An 11864-nucleotide genomic window follows, 5' to 3' on the forward strand; every position below is an offset into this window, starting at 1 on the left:
GCTCCACCCGCCCCAAGAAGTCTCAGCAGCTCCAGATTTGCTAAGAATAGCGGGAAAAAGTAGCTCTTCGTGCAGCATTTGGGGGAAAAAAAAGTTGATGAGATTCTCTAATAAAGATGGGCATTTTTAGGGGAATTCTTTAATCTTATGGAGAATCGCTTTGAGTTTTCTTGTTTTGTCTAGGGAATGGATAAAGTGAAAGCAATAAAGTAGAGATGAGGACAAAGACAAGCTGTTCTCACTTTTGGTTCACCCATACCGATCCATTTAATTCATTTTATCTTTTTTTAAAATCAAATTTCATCCCATGTACTTATTATACTCACTGAAATCTAAACACATAGCATCATTCAGGAATTAAAGTGTTCAAAATTCACAGTAGTATTTACAAAAGATGTTGACTTTTGGCCTGGCTATCCATCCTAATACTTGTGCTGCCCTAACCTTCTGGTTCCTCAAGAGAAAACAGTCATCCTGGTCATGGTGCCAAGATGTAATGGGACAGTTGACAATTCAGAGACAGGGTTTGTGGCTGCTCTGCTTGGCAAGCGAAGGTCCTCTCCTGCAGCTGTGTGTGTGGATGAAAGGCTCTCTGTGTCTGATACCAGCCTGTCTGCAGCTTAGCAGGGTAAGGGCTCTGGGTGGTGCTACCTCACAAGCTGTTAAAATATGTTATTGAGGGCACTTAACAGAAACAACACACATTTGAGAGTTATTTGGGGACTAGGCTTGTTCCATCTCTTATTAGATATGTAATGGAAAAATTCTTCACCTCTCTGAGCCTCAGTTTCCTCATCTGGAAAATGGGGATGATAGCATTTATCATGCGGGGCTATGGCAAGGACTAGGAGAAACAATGTGCCACCCCCATAGATTCTGATTAAATTATTCTGAAGTAGGGCCCTGACGCTAATCATTTTTAGGAGCTCCCCAGGTGATTCTAATATTGAGCCAGTGTTGAGAACCATAGATACAGCAGATGGAAGGCTCTCTTTGGTTATTTATTTTTTAGGCTGAGGAATTCCTTGAACATCAGGGATTCTTGGGGATGGAGATGAAGAGGAGGTAATAATAGAAAGAAAATTCCTTAACTCTTTCTTCAGATCCAGGAGTTACAACAGATTGGAACGGAGGTGTAGCCTGGTGCAGTGGAAGCATTCTCATTCTCTGTCCTTGAACCCTTTCCAGATAGGTCTTAGTCAAATAGTTTTTACATTAAAAAAAAAAAAAAAAGGAAAAAAATTATTGAGCATCTACATGAAGGTTTTGATAAGAGATAGTGTAATAGGGAGAAATAGATAAATATATAGTCCCTGGGCTCAGGAAGCTCACAGCCTAGCAATGGAAAAGAAGACATGCTACAGTGAGCCTGTATGTTACTGGGCTGGGCATGATTAAGTAGTAAGACTCTGAGCTGCTTTTCCTTGGGGGAAGCTTGATGGTGTGACACAGGAAGTTTCAAGACACTCTGAAGTGGGGAGCACATTTTCAGCTTGGATTCTAAGCAGGAAGTGATTCTTATCCTTCCTAACAAAGGATAGCACACTCTGATTAAAGACCAAGAGAATAAAGACACAGAACCCTTGGTTAGAGCAGTTGACTTTATGAAATACTACACTGCCATTTTCATTAGTTAGCAGAATAGACAGCAAGCGAGCACTTGTAGGGCATATTTTAAGGAAGAAAATCTTTCGTATGCATCAGTTGAAAGATGCTTGGTATTAAAGGCTGTATAAGAGTAAATATGTAGGGCTTCCCTGGTGGTGCAGTGGTTGAGAATCTGCCTGCCAATGCAGGGGACACGGGTTCGAGCCCTGGTCTGGGGGGATCCCACATGCCGCGGAGCAACTAGGCCCGTGAGCCACAACTACTGAGCCTGCGCGTCTGGAGCCTGTGCTCCGCAACAAGAGAGGCTGCGAGAGTGAGAGGCCCGCGCACCGCGATGAAGAGTGGCCCCCACTTGCCACAACTAGAGAAAGCCCTCACACGGAAACGAAGACCCAACACAGCCATAAATAAATAAATAAATAAAAATTAAAAATTAAAAAAAACGCACCTCATTTCTCATCTGCTTGTGCTAAAAAAAAAAAAAAAAGAGTAAATATGTAAACAAAGACAACTTTTTGTGGTTACTAACAAGGTGGGGGCAGCCACAGCAACGTGGGGCACAAGGTTTAGAGATTCCAGAACCTGCAAGAAGATTCTAAGCTGATCCCCAAATGGTTCTTTTAGCCACACTATTGTGAGTTTTCACTAATATTTTTTTTTTTTTTTGGCTGTGCCACGAGCCTTGTGGGATCTTAGTTCCCCAACCAGGGATCAAACCTGTGCCCCCTGCAATGGAAGCATGGAGTCCTAACCCCTGAACCACCAGGGAGTGCCCATCACTAATTCTTTAGGATGGAGAAAGAGGAGACTGGGGTTAGAACCCCTTGTTCTATTCTTTGGAGTTAATTCCATAAAAGAACATAGCACAGGGATGGCATATAGGTTTACTGTTATGCACCAGGTAGAATCAGTTGGCGGTGGCTCCCTAGAACACGTGATTGAGAATAATTCTGCAGGATCCCAGCCCAGCAAAATAGAGAGTTCCGCAGTTGATTGTTATGTCTTCCATAGGCAAGGGAGGAAGAGTGAATTGTGATACATATACCGAGCTTTGCCAATTCAATGTCACAACCGTTGTTGTAAACTGTCATTACAGGGTGTGGATTTAATTATTCTTCACAAATCCTCTTGGCGTTAATGTAAAATCAAAAGTTAAAGATCTATTCTACTTATTAGTATGTTAAACCCATTTCCTCAATTCCAAGATGTCATATATTTTAAGATATATCGCTAATTGAATAACAGGTTTTAAGGATAAAAGCCTACCATAAATAAGAACACTAAAGGTAACATTTATCCCGACATTTTATTTTCAGTACTTCACTCAACTTATGAGAATAAATCTCTTTCAAATTCAGCCTAATGATTCTTCCTGAATCATTTTTGACCATTGGCAGCTGTGCATAGCATTATGGGGATTCTCTGCTTTTTATCACCTGGCCTAGAGATCTCGACCTCCTTAGCACATGTAGGCTAGACAGTCTGTTAGTCATATTGAAGACTACCAGGGCTTCATCTGTATTTCCTGTTTGGTTAAACTCATAGTTTTGTCCTACCCTTAATTAAATTATTCCTTTCTGGAAGGTAAACAGCTTGTCTTGAAAGTCATCCAGAAGGTTCAGAAAACTCTTTGACACCTGCAGGTGACTTTGAAATGAATGAGTTGATCATTCTAACCTCCTTTAACTTTAAAAATTCTATTTCTCCAGAGAGATCTGTCGATTTTTATTGTATGTAATTACAGTGCCCATTGTATAGACTGGCAGTCCCCTTCCTGTGTCCTCTGAAGTGCTTGACTGTTGTTTTGCAAGAAAACATGAAAGTGTAGTCATGCCTTCAGCAATAAATATTTGCTTCACTTATTGTAAATATGCCTCGCTAAGCTCTCCCATGGGTAGACAGTAACTCTGTCTCCGCTCACTCTCCTGCCAGCACGTGGCAAATTTCTTTTGACATGATATAAGCAGCATCCCAATTTTGGAATTGTTAAGATGTGAACAAATAAGAGTCTGAGAATAAAGGGAATACAGAGGATATCTAAATGAGGTAAACTCTCAGTATTCAGCTTAAGATTCCAGTGCCCAGAGTTAGCAAATAAGGTAAGCAGCCCCCTCCCACTCCTCAGTCCCCTTGCAGAATCGTGTCTTCCAGGGGTTAGTTGTAGCCGGGTGTGCGGCATATAACACACACAATACAGAATAGAAAGTATCACAAGAAAGTAAAACAAGATAGAAACTTTTAAGTCGTGTAAGAGAGGAATGGAGAAAATGCTATGGGAATTCAGAGGGATAGAGTACCTCTGCTTGTATAAATCAGGGCAGAGGAGGAGGTGATATTCAAGTGGACACTGAAGAAATAGGTACTGGATGGGGTCATGTGGAGAGAAGAGGCAGTTTGTGGTGGCCAGAAAAAAGCACCTCTCGGGACCTCCCTGGCTGTCCAGTGGTTGACTCTGCGCTTCCACTGCAGGGGGCATGGGTTCCACCCCTGGTCGAGGAACTGAGGTCCCGCATGCAGGTGGCGAGGTCAAAAAAAAAAACACCTCTCAGATCTCCAACTTTGAGAAGCATAACTGACCGAGGGCCCAGTTGTGCTCTCTGAAATCCATCACTGCGTTTGCGCTGAGGCCAAGCTTCCCGCAGGCTGCTCCTAGCAGAGGACTGAGAATGAGAGAGGTGCTACCACAGGCAGGTATGCTCTCAGGAGGCACTGCCGATGGGGGCTCCTCAGGAGTGACTTTGGCTCAAGGACCCCCTGGTAGCCTTGCTTCTTTAGAACTGCACAGAGTCTAAGATACTTCCAATCCAAACTTTCTTCTCCCTTTTTCATGTGGTCAGACCTGTCCCTGATAGTTCTCCTGGCTCCCTTCCCATTTTCCCTCACAGGTGTTTTTCATAATAAATCCCTTGCACACCTAGTCCTGTCTTGGTGTCTGCTTCTTGGAGGACCTGGACAGACACCCAGTCTTTGTGGAAGTGCCAGGTGGGTGTCTTCAATGCATTCCAAATCTGCTGTTGCATTTGCTTTGTTATTCTCACCTTTTTTTTCCAGTTACCACTGTGTTTTAGAAGTTGGCATCATTGGATACTCTCCAGGGTGAGACGTATTTTAGGTAGTAAGAAGTGCATATAGCAAAGTCTCCCGGAGAAAAGGATGATTAGAAAGACATCCTAATTTTTTCTTATTATGCTAATTATTTCTTTAAATATAGTTTGTTTTTTAAAGAAAGGTTTGTTTTGTTAGTCAGGACTGTTTTGGTTACAAATGACAGAAACCCAATGCAAACTAGACTAAGCGAAATGGTGAACTATTATGATGATGATACTGAGTTCCTTCATTGCAGGAACAAGCAGAATCTGAGACCGGAATGGCATTAGGATGCTATTGCTGTCTCTCATTTCTGAGGCCCGTGAGATGGCCACTAATGGCTTTTGGACTTTACATCCTACAACCCAGGGACCCAAAGAGAGACTGATTTCCCCTTTTCAATTCCAGTTCTGATTCCCAGGGGAAAGCTCAACTTGGCCTAGCTTGGGTCAGATGCGTACCCTCACCACAATCAACTATGCTCATGGAGACTGGGTCAGGGAAGAGGCCGTGACTGGTCCATGTTATACCAGCAATGTAGGGTTCATGGTCACTGTGTGCATGTTGGATGTTCTCAGAAGAAGGAAGGAGGGTTGCTGAGAAGACAAAATCATAGTCACACTACACAGAATATGTTTGCAATATATGTTTCTTCACCGCTGCTCAGCCATGCATACACACTCAGACCTCACTCTTCTGCAGAGAGCTTGACAACCTCTCAAGAGGAGACTGAGCAGGGGTTGAACCCATGTCAGGGCACACAGCTCTCGGATTTTATCAGCTCCACTAGGGACTGCAACCTCAAAGTTACTAGAAACCCTCTCCCAGCCACCCCAAATCATCAGATTTGCAGAGCTCTCCTTTCAAGTGCCTCTTGTTTCTCTGACCAGAAGGAATCTTTATAACATAGCTAAAGAGTCTTAGGTTTAGAGTCAGGAGGCCTTATCTTGGTTATGCCTTTAACCAGCTATGTGCCACTTAGTCTCTGCCCTGAAACTTCTTCAGTTGGGGATTTAGACAAGTGAAGATGACTCCCAACTCAAAGATCCTATGATTCAATACATTGTCAATCTGTTAAAAATCTGTTGGGCACTTCTTATGCTTAGCACTACCCTCTCACTTGAAACTAACTAACTAACTAACTGGCTTCCTCCCTCCCTTCCTTCCTTGTTTCCCTCCTAACACATTTATTGAACAATTGGTATATACCAGGCACTATGATTTGGACATAAAAGCAAAACCCAGTCCCAGCTCTCAGAGAACTTGGCGTCTACTGGGGTAGCAGACACATAGACAGATAATTAAAATATCACATGATAATGCTTGATCATGAATGAGCATATTTCTATAACTAAGATCTTCTTTCTTGCCCGTATCACGAGTTTTTTCTTTTCTGTAATCACATATTGGCATTTCTGCAGGAAATGGCATCTTCCAGTTCTACTTGAAAAAATATATTGGATATAATGCTTTGTGTTTTATAGCCATTCTGTCAAGGATAATAAAACAGTTTTTGGAGCTAGGACATTTGTTCATTTAACAAATATTTTTTTGGACATCTAATATGTGCCAGGTGCTAGGAGCCCAGATGGGGTGACAGACAATAAGTATACAAAGAAACAAAAAATATATAATTGCAAGTTGTTGTAATAAGTTCCAAAAAAAGAATTAAACATGGAATGTGGATGGAGAATGATGGGGTGGGGAGGTACCAAATTAGGTAGTGGAGTTGGTGAAATCCTCTGGAAAGACATTTGAGCTGAGGCCCTTAGAGAGGAAAGGAGCCTGCTGGGCTAAGGGTGGTACAGCATTCCCACACCAAGAGCCTCGCGGTAAGACTGTTTCGTGGGTCAGACCAACGGAAAGGAGGCCAGTAGGGCGGGGGTCGGGGGGGAGCAGCGGGCAAGGGGGAGGGTAGTAAAGGACCAGGGTGAGGGAGGTAGAGTCCAGATCAAACAGGGCCTTGTGAGCCCACGTTAAGGGGTTTGGGATGGGAAGGCACTGAAGGTTTGAAGCCTCAGAGTGACTTGCAATTTGTGCTTTAAAAGGTGGTTCTGGGGACTTCCCCTGTGGTCCAGTGGTTAAGACCCCAAGCTTCCACTGCGGGGGACACGGGTTTGATCCCCGGTTGGGGTAGTTCTGCATGCTGCACGGTGTGGCCAAAAAAAAAAAAGTTAAAAAAAAAAAGATGGTTCTGACTATTGGGAGTATTCCACCTTCTGCGTGATGGCAGCAGGACCCTCTTGTATACCCATGTAGGAGTGTGTTTTTAGAGAGTTGTTTGGCAGGTGCTAAGAGAGACAGAGGAGGAAAGAGAAGGTGCTCTTCCCCTGTCCTGGCTCGGCCTGGTCCAGCACGTCCTTCGGCTTTGAGTGAACCGAGTGGGCCAGATGGAGAAATGGGGGAAGCTTTCTTATCTGCTTTGGCTGATGGCTGTCCATTTAATGGAAAGGTAAAAGAAAAATAGAAAAAAAAGAGGAGACTGGGATATAAATGCATGGGCCCACCAAGGGGGGAAAGTGGGGGGGTGGTGGTGGTGGTGGTGGTGGGATGAACTGGGAGATTGGCATTGACATATATACACCAATATGTATAAAATAGATAACTAATAAGAACCTGCTGTATAAAAAATAAATAAAATAGAATTCAAAAATTCAAAATAAATAAATAAATAAATGCACGGTCCCCTCCAGAGAGGGTGAGAGGACATAGTGAATATTTCAGAGAGTGAAATATCACGTAACCTCATGTGCTGTCCCCAGTTGTCTCGGTCCAATTGTCTTGGCTAATCTGTAGGGAGTGGGGGAGAGTGTGGCCAGGCACCCCGGATGGCAGTGGACGATGGACCGTGGGTATTGGAGTCAGACAGGTTTAAACTCAAATACCGGCTAAACTTTGCCAGAAGATCCAGGACCAGTTACTTAACCTCTTTCAACCTCATCTTCCGTATCTGTAAAATTGGAATAATACCGTTAACCTTGCCACGTAAGGATGAACTGAGGCAGAACGTGCCACAGGTGTGCCCAGTAAACGGCGCTGCTAGGATTGTGTCTACAGCTGGTCACCTGCGAGACCTTCAGGAGCAAACCAGGCTTTGAAATCCCCACTTCCTCTTTCAGGCCCCCAGTCGCTACCTTCCTTCTTACCTAAAACTCTCATAAAGAAAACGTCGGTTTACTGGAGCTTAGAGCAGTGAGGGACTTCAAAACATGCCTCTGCTTTCAAGTAGGTTATGGATTATTTTTATTTTGCACTTTATTAAATTCCTATGGAATGTACTCATTTTTAGCAGGCACCTGGCCACACTGTTTTTGGGCATTTGGGAGCACTGGGAGGAGAAAGATCTGGTGCTCTCCTCCCCCACTTCATTGCCGCTCCATTGGGCTGACTTAATGTTAGGATGTTAATGCTGTCTCCAAATCCTCACTGTTGTCTCCTGAAATCACAGCCTCTGGCACCCTTAGTGCTTTGGACATGGGGAAGGTGAGATTTCAGAAATGCCCTCCATTACCTTGACGTCCCTGCTCAATGCTGAGCTCCTTGTCCAGCCCCTGGCACAGCTGCAGCGACTGCCACCTGGTGAGGCTGCCCGTGAAAACTGGTGTTTCCTTGGGAAGAACTCAAGCCCCAATGGCAGACTTGGGTTGCAGTGGTAAGTAGATTCCAGAGCTGCCCCTGGAATATGAACTTTTCCTGGAAACTTTCCATGCTGCCTCTTAGAGAACAGCAGATATCAAGGTATTCACACCAGGAGTCAATTAAAGAAACCCAAATTATTGCCATTCCTGGGGACTTCCCTGGTGGCGCAGTGGTTAGGAATCTGCCTGTCAATGCAGGGGGCACAGGTTCGAGCCCTGGTCTGGGAAGATCCCACATGCCACGGAGCAACTAAGCCCGTGTGCCACAACTACTGAGCCTGAGCTCTAGAGCCCGTGAGACACAACTACTGAGACTACGTGCCACAACTACTGAAGCCCGTGCGCCTAGAGCCCGTGCTCTGCAACAAGAGAAGCCACTGCAGTGAAAAGCACTCACACCACAATGAAGAGAAGCCCCCGCTCACCACAACTAGAGAAAGCCCATGCGCAGCAATGAAGACCCAAGGCAGCCAAAAATAAATAAATAAATAAATACCTTTATAAAATAGATAAATAAATTGAATTAAATAAATAAAAAAAAATTATTGCCATTCCAATAAACAATGATCTCTCTTCCTTTTCAGATAAACTTGTTACGATGGCCTAAAAGCCAGGTCTAATTACACGATCAGATAGCATAAATCTGATTAGTAGCTTTTTGTCTACTTTAATTTTCTCCTGCAATCAGAGCTATTTTTAGTAAATGTTAAATATGTATTTGAACAACTTCAATGTATACCTCTTCTAAAACCTTCTCGGGTTCCTTTTCATTCATCCTCTTTCCTTTTTGATGAGGCATGAATGTTCCTAGGCATGAATGTTTCCTATGCAGAGAGGAAATGAGGAGAACACCATGTCTTCATAATTTAGCCTGGCATATAAATACATGTGTCCTAGGTACAAACACATATATCATAGGTTTTTTTGGGGGGGGTCATTTAAGTTTTGAGTGAAATATTTGATTCACTGGAGGGAAAGGAGAGGAAGTAAAATGGTGGGAATATTAGCAGTAGATCATAACTATGCCTTTAAAACTTGTCTGAAATAGGACTTCCCAAGGGCAATCATTCTTATCCATTATCCCTCTTCTGCTCCTCCAACTCCCTGCCCTTTCCCACACACACATATAAGACAATTTCCTCATCCCAGAGTGCATCTGTCTATCCAAATTTGTGAGACCTGCCATCCCAGTGGTTTAAATACTGATCTTATAGGAGTAGAATGTATGTCATTCACCTTTGTTTAGCACAGTGCCTGATACATAATAGGAAGTAGGGAAAGATGGAGGGAGGGAGGGAGGGAGGGAAGAAGGAAGGAAGGATGGAGAAAAGATGCTCATATTCTACATTGTTAGGATTCAGTAATCTCTTTGAAAGATCATTCTTCTGATTGAAATGCATGACTGGTGAAATGTATTTTGACCAAATGCAGAGCACTGGCTAATGTCATGTGTCAGATACCCTTAGTATGTGGCATGAGGAGTGGTTAATTGTGGGTGAACACTTTTCCCTTTGTAGTGGGATTTCTTAAGGGTCTGAGTTAAGATTCCGTGTTATCTTCATGTTGATGAAAATTACTGCTGTTGATTTAGGTTTCTCTTAGTTCACTATGTCCTTGTCAATTCTGATGATGAAAAAAGCTCCCTTGAGATTTTTTTAAAACAAGTTCCCATAGAACTCAAGTGATTGCTTTTTTTCTTTTTTCCTTTTTTTTTTTGGAGTGTAAAAAAGTGTTACTTTGAAACATTTGAGTTTAACCACAATTTACTAATTGTAGAAATTACTCTTTTCTTTTTGTTATGTTTAATAAGTTCTAAAACTAATGTTCCCTAAACCAATGGTCATCATGTTTTTCTCCTTTTTTCAGATTGTCCAAGAACAGCAGAAATAAAGGGGAAATTCTGTGTAATCATTCCTCATAGGTGATAAAAGAAAATCGCAATCCCCAAATATGAAATAACATTTATTTTCCTGTTGATATATTTGAATAATTTGCACTGAAGTTAACACACACAGGAAAGGAAGAATTCCCTAAAGATTATTGCTTTAATATGTATGCACAAAGAGATTTAGGGCTAACTGTTGGTAAAGGATGGAGCCTTTAATTGAATGAAGTCAAATGAGCTGCTCGTGTTGCTCAAGGGGAGGTGATAGGGTCCACTTATCAGAGTCCCCAGCACCAGCCATAGGAGACCTCCTACACTCTCTCCCTTAGAGAAAGAACCCAATTTGGCCAAACGGTAGATAAGAAAGTGGACTCACCACTGGCTGGGTTGATGCTGGCAAGGCTGAAGTTTGATAATGTCTAATAATATCTCATGTTTACATAGGAACTTTTCCCTGGGGCAAAGTGCTTTACCAGCATTATCTCATTAACCTGTCCTCTGACCCCCAAAGCATCCACATTTTACTGGGGCTTGGTGTGAACAGAAGAGAGAAAGAACAAAAGAATTAAATGGCAAAGCTGGATTTAGAATTCAGGTCTCTACATTTCCAGACTGGGTTGCTCTCCTGTAGCCTGTCTTCACTCTTCGATGAGCCACTGAAGCCCATTCAAATGATGGGGGCATTGTGATTTGGCAAGGCCTTTTAAAAAGGAGAAACAACTCTGCTGCCATTCTGTTTTCGGCGTGTCCAAAGAATCGGTGAAAAATCCTATTCTACCTGTATTTTCTGATTCAGGGGTTCTTAATCTTGGTTCAGTGGGTTTTGGGAGGTAGGAGGAAATTGTCTGCAATCTTGGTCATATATGCATATGACCATATATGCATTTTTCTGAGGACTGAGCCAGTAGTTTCCATCAGATTTTCAAAATGATCTATGATTCCTTGAAAAGAACCTCTGAGTTCTTAGTTTTGTTCTCTAGCTGTAGTGAGGTATTGTAGCCAGTCTATAGCAAAATTAGTACTTAGAGTTCCAACTATACGTTCAGCTCTAATCTAGTTATGGGGTCGTGGGGCAAGAGAAATTGATTTTGCCTGATAACCTCTGAAACATATTTCTAAGGGTGCTAATACTTTATTTGGCTCCAAATAATTTTCCACATATGATTCAATCATTCATTCTTTTATTTAGTTATCCAACAGACATTCACTGAGTGTACTAATTTCCTGGGCTGCTGTAACAAATTATCACAAACTAAGTGGCTTAAAACAACAGACATTTATTCTCTCACAGTTCTGGAGGTTAGAAGTCTGAAATAAGATGTCAACAAGACCACGCTCTCTCTGAAGCCTCCAGGGGAGGAATCGTCCTTGCTTCTTCTAGCTTCTGGTGGTTGCCAGCAATTCTTGGCATTCCTTGCCTTGTAGACACATCACCCCAATCTCTGCTTTTGTTATCACATGACGTTCTCTCCGTGTGTCTCTCTTCCTCTTCTTTGAAGGACAATAGTCATATTGGATTAAGGGTCCACCCTAGTCCAGTATGACCTCATCTTAACTCAATTAACTACATCTGCTATGACCCTATTTCCAAATAAGGCCACATTCTGATGTTCCAGAAAGGACATGAATTTTGGAGGGACACTATC

Source organism: Balaenoptera borealis (genome assembly GCF_965194805.1).
Source record: "Balaenoptera borealis genome assembly, chromosome: 6".
Taxonomy (NCBI): Eukaryota; Metazoa; Chordata; class Mammalia; order Artiodactyla; family Balaenopteridae; genus Balaenoptera; species Balaenoptera borealis.